Here is a 5,421-nt window from a genome sequence, read left to right as displayed (position 1 = left end):
TGTTACCTCCGTGGGCTGGAAACCAAAATGCCCAGTGTCCCTGTCTGTCCTGCTGCTTCTCGTGAAGTGGCTGCAGATTCTCCTCTTCAAGTTTCCCCAGGACAGTGGCCTTAACTTCAGGTCACTCAGGCCCCTCATTTTGAGCTATCAACACAACACACTGTCATCCAGCCTAAGTCATGCAGATTGGTGTGTGTGTGTGTGTGTGTGTGTGTGTTAAAATATATATCACATAAAATGTACCAGTTTAACCATTTTGAGTGTGCAGGTCAGTGGCATTAAGTACATTCACATTGTTGTACAACCATCGCCACTACCCATCTCGAGACTTTTTCATCTTCCCCAACTAAGACTCCGTGCCCATTCAATAAGAACTGCCCCCAGCTCCTGGCAGCCTCCATTCTGCTTTCCGTCCCTGTGAGTTAGACTACTGTAGGTACCTCATATTAGTGAAATCATAGAATAGTTGTCCTTTTGTGTCTGGCCTATGTCACATAGCATAATGTTTTCAAGGTTCATCTATGTTGTAACATGTATCAGAATTTCTTACTTTTAAGGGTAAATAATACTTCATTGTATGTATATGCCACACTTTCTTTATCTCTTCATCCATCGATGGATATTTGGGTTGTTTCCACCTTTTGGCTATTGTGAATGATGCTACTATAAACATTGGTGTACAAATATCTGTTCAAGTCCCTGCGTCCAATTCTTCGGGGTATACACTCAGAGGTAGAATTGCTGGATCACATTCTGTGATGCTGTATTTAATTTTTTGAGGAACCGACACACTGTTTTCCTTAGTGGCTGCACCATTTTACGTCCCCACCAGCAATGCACGTTGTTCCAATTTCTCCACATCCTCACCAACACTTACTATATTCTATTTTTGGGTAGTAGCCATCCTAATGGATGTGAGGTGGCGTCTCATTGTGCTTTGACTTACATTCCCTAATGATTAGTGGTGTTGAACATCTTCTCATGTGTTTATTGGCTATACGAATTGTTACTTCACTTGCATAATTGTGTATAACAAATAAAACAAACAAAAAAATAACAAAATAAAAATAGTGTATAACAAAACTGCTCACAATCTAAAAAATTACAGAAATATCAAAGATTTAACAGTCTAACTTAGCCCCATTTCAGACATCTGAATTGATTTTGTTCTCCCAACTTCACAAATTTCACTCTTTTTTAACCTAAAAGGGTTTTTATAATCAGTAATCCAGGAAACCTTGTTTCCTCATGCCATAGGCAGCCTCCCAGCACCTGGCTTGGTTTTCACTTCCTTCTTGGTTCCTATAACATAGCCCCAGATCTCTTCAAATGTCTTCCTCTAGGCATCTTGTCAAGATCAACAGATTCACGTTCTTCCCTCAGCTTCTGCTGAGCTGCTCAGACCTTCTGACAAAGCTAAGGCCCCATCGGGGTGAGGCCTCGCTTCCAGCAGCTGCTTGCCCAGCGCTCGCCCACACCATCAGTCTCTGAGCTTCGCTGAATCTACTTGGCTCTCAGCCTGCAGGGTGATGAGCTGACACTGACAGAGGATAAGATCAATGCCCTTGTCAAAGTAGCTGGTGTAGACGTGCAACCTTTCTAGCCTGGCTTGTTTGCAAAGGCCCTGGCCAAGGTCCACAATGGGAGCCTCACTGCAGTCGGAGCTGTGGCCCTGCCCCATTGGGGGTGTGGAATGGGGGTCCTGCCTCCTCCAGCACTGCTGCCCCGGAGAAGAAAGTGGAGGCAAAGAAAGAAGAATCTGAGGGGTCCGATGATGACATGGGCTTTTAGTCTTTTTGACGAGACCTCTTTGTAACACGTTCAATAAAAAGCTGAACTCCTAGAAACAAAAAAAAGGGAAAGTCCGTCCAACCTGCCTCTCTCTTCTAGATCCACTTGCTTCCTCCTCATTATCTTCAGCTGCTATGGCCATTCACCTCTTTCATCAATGCCTTTTTCGCAGTGTCCACTTCCTTGCTTCCCATTTCCTCTCTTCAAACCAGTTCAGTCTGGTTGGCTTCCCTTCCCAGTCCCTCTGCTCTTGTCCAGTTTCTTTGACTGTGTGTCCAGATCCAATGTCTGCCTCTTTTCCCTTGGTCCTTCGGCCCCATCTGGCTCAGGTAACGTCTTCTTTATTGACACAAGTCTGCCTTTCCCTAGGCATCCTCCTTCTACTGTGGCCACTTCTGAATCTTTGCAAGTATCTCTTCTTCGCCTGGTGTCCAATGTTCGCATTCCACAGGGCTTAGCCCATCCCTCTTCTCACACTCTCCTTGAGTGGTTCTGTACATCCCCACTGCTTTAAGTACCATCTATAACTTTATGACCCCCAGAGTTAGATCTGCAATCCCATCATTCCTCTGAGTTCCAGACTCACATATACAACCGTCTCCTTGAAATGCCCACTTGGGTATTGCATAGATATCTCATAGTTAATAAAGCCAATACTAAATCCTTGATTTCTCCTCCCTCAAGTCCTCAGTTTTCTTCACCTCTACAAATGGTACCATCCACACAATTGCTTAAATAACAAAACTAGGCCACCTTCTTAATTCCAATCTCTGCCTCTGCCTCCAATTCAATCCATTATTAAGTGCTATTGTTTCTATCTCCAAAACACTTCTCGATTCCACCCACTTCTCTTCTATTCCCTTCAAATATTTTGATCCACACTGTCACCATCTTTCACCTGAATGGCTACAATGGCCTCCTCACTGGATGTCCTTGCTTCCGGTCTTGCACAAGTCCGGTCTATTATCTCTGCAGAAATCAGATAATGAGACACCCCTCTCTTAAACCCTATGATGGCTTCTCATTATCCCTCAGATAAAACACAAGTATCTTACCACGGTCAATGAATCCTCAATGATCTGGGCCTTGTCTGTTGCTCCAAACTCATCTTGTGGCTGTCTCCTCCTCGCTATACTCCAGCCACGGCCTCCTTTTTCCTTGACCTTCCAGAACTCTTTCCCACTTCACAGTCTTTGCTCATACTCATCCCTTGGCCTAAGACACATTCACTCACCTTTCCCATGGCTGCCTCCTTTTCATCCTTCAGAACTCAGTTAATTGTTACTTCTTTAGAGAGGCTGCCTTGACCACACTAATTAGCTATATTTTCTATCTGTGCACTCTGGTCGTTTCTTTCATAGCATGTATTACAGTTTGTGCTCAGTTGATCATTTAAAAATATTTTTTACACCTTCTTAGTGTCAGACACTATGCTGGCCCCAGGGGATACAATTGTGAACAAAATCTGATAGAGCCCATACTCTCACAGAGCTTTTACTAGAATGGAGAAAACATATATTAATTTCTTTAAAAATTACAGCCATGAGAGTATGTGTAACGTGACACGAATACTTTGTGACATGAATACTAAGTGACACAAGTACTATGAGGACATTTCTATTTCAAAATATAGCTAGGAAATGAGCCCTGGGTGAGGCTTCCCAGAGAAGGGATGCTTCAGCCTGTGTCTGAGGATTAGTAGGGTTTTTAATCAGCCAAAGCGAGGAGAGCAGCTTTCCAGCAGAAGGAAGAACATATGCAAAGACCTTTGAGCAACATGGAGCAAAGTGCTGGCAAGGTCAGGGTGGCAGTTGTGCAGAGAATGAAATGGAGAGTGGTGCATGAGGTGAGTGGGAGCTAGTCAAGGAATGCCATGCAAGGCCTTGGAGACCATGTTGAAGAACTTGGGTTGCTCCCGGGAGGAGAAGGAAGCTGTCCAAGAGTTGTAAGTAAGAGGTGGGTTAGAGGTTGGGAGTCACGTCATCATGTCTGCTTTTGTAGGAGATCACCCTAACTACGGTGTGGAAAACAGTTGGGGGAGGCTGTAGAAGCGCTGAGACCAGCAGGTCGGCTTCATGGTGGCCTCAGGAGAAATGATGCAGTGGATTGCGGAGGTGGCAGTAGTGATAGGGAGAAGCAGGCAGGTTGGGAAGGTATTTAGAAATCAAATCAATAGGAGTTTGCAATGGATTAGATATAGATACTGAAGGAGAAGGACGTTTCAGGGAAAACTCCTAGATTTCTGACGTAAGAAACTGAATGGATTGTGGTGCCACTCACTGGAACTGGGAAAACTAAAAAAGAAAAACAGGTAATTAGATGTGAACCAGGCAAAGTCTTCCAGAGGCAGAAGGCTCATGAGTCTGGCCTTAGACTTATTGAGTCTGAGGGGCCTTTGAGAATGCAAGTGGAGATATAGCAGGATTCAGAGAAGCAGTGGTATAGCGCAGGTGGGTCAAGAACTCGGTAGAGAGGTATGAGCCGAAGACCTAGCTTAGGGGTTCGTTGATATATATGCAGAAGACTGGATGCTTGCACCCCCCCCAAACTCATATGTTGCAATCCTAATGCCCCTGTGATGGTATTAGGAGTTGAGGCCTTTAGGAGGTAATTAGCTCACAGGGTGAGTTAATCCCATGAATGGGATTAATGCCCTTATAATCAAGGTTAAGTCCATGGTTTTGAGTCTGAGGAACTGAAAGGATAGGATGTATCTTTAGCTGAGATGGGAGAGTCTGTGGGAATGCTAAGTTTTTGGGTGAAGATCACTAGCTCAGTTCTAGCCAGTTAAGTTGGAGGTGGCTGTGAGAGCCATTAAGAAGCTGTTGGTGGGGCTGGCCGGTGGCCGAGTGGTCAAGCTCGCACACTACGCTTTGCTGGCCCAGGGTTTCGACGGTTTGGATCCTGGGCGCCGACATGGCACTGCTTATCAGGCCACGCTGAGGTGGCGTCCCACACAGCACAACTAGAGGCACTCATAACAAGAATACACAACTATGAACTGGGGGTGCTTTGGGGAGAAGAAGAAGAATTAAACAAAAGAAGATTGGCAATAGTTGTTAGCTCAGGCGCCACTCTTTAAAAAAAGTAAAGAAGAGGCTGTTGGAGTGAGGAGCTCTGAGGAGTCAGGGCTGGAGAGAGAAAATGTTGGGTCGCAGACAGTATTGAGAGCCAGTGGGATGGGATGAGATCACCATGAGAATGAGAAGGGTTAAAAAGAGAAGCGGTCTCAGCTCTAGGCCTGCACACACCCCAAGCTTTAGCAGGAAGATGGGAGAAGCCAACACAGGACATTGGGAAGGAGAGACCAGTGAGGAAGAAGGAGAGCCAGAAGAAAGGGCTGTTCTAGAGGACGGGAGAAGAAACCGCTTCAAGGAGGAAAGAGTGACCCACTGAGTTAAATACAGCCAGTGGGTCCAGTCAGATGAGAGCTAGGGAACAACTACTGGAATGGCAGGGTGGACATCATTGATGACCTTGAAAAGATTTGTTTCCACAGTCTGGAAAAGGCTCAGGAGAGAGCTCAGGAGAGAATGGGAGGAGAAATATTGGCACCAGTGAGGATAAACAACTTTACTAGGAGTTTTACTGTAAAGCGAAGAGAGAAATAGGATGGCAGCTGGAAGGGAG

At 45.3% G+C, this 5,421-nt stretch overlaps 1 pseudogene; it reads left to right on the top strand.

Annotated features, from left to right (window-relative positions):
* Positions 1-237: 237 nt before the first annotated feature.
* Positions 238-1,791, top strand: LOC102150243 (large ribosomal subunit protein P1 pseudogene; annotated as a pseudogene).
* Positions 1,792-5,421: the final 3,630 nt, after the last annotated feature.

Source organism: Equus caballus, chromosome 4, assembly GCF_041296265.1.
Source record: "Equus caballus isolate H_3958 breed thoroughbred chromosome 4, TB-T2T, whole genome shotgun sequence".
Classification (NCBI taxonomy): domain Eukaryota; kingdom Metazoa; phylum Chordata; class Mammalia; order Perissodactyla; family Equidae; genus Equus; species Equus caballus.
This window is presented reverse-complemented; position numbering and strand designations above follow the sequence as displayed.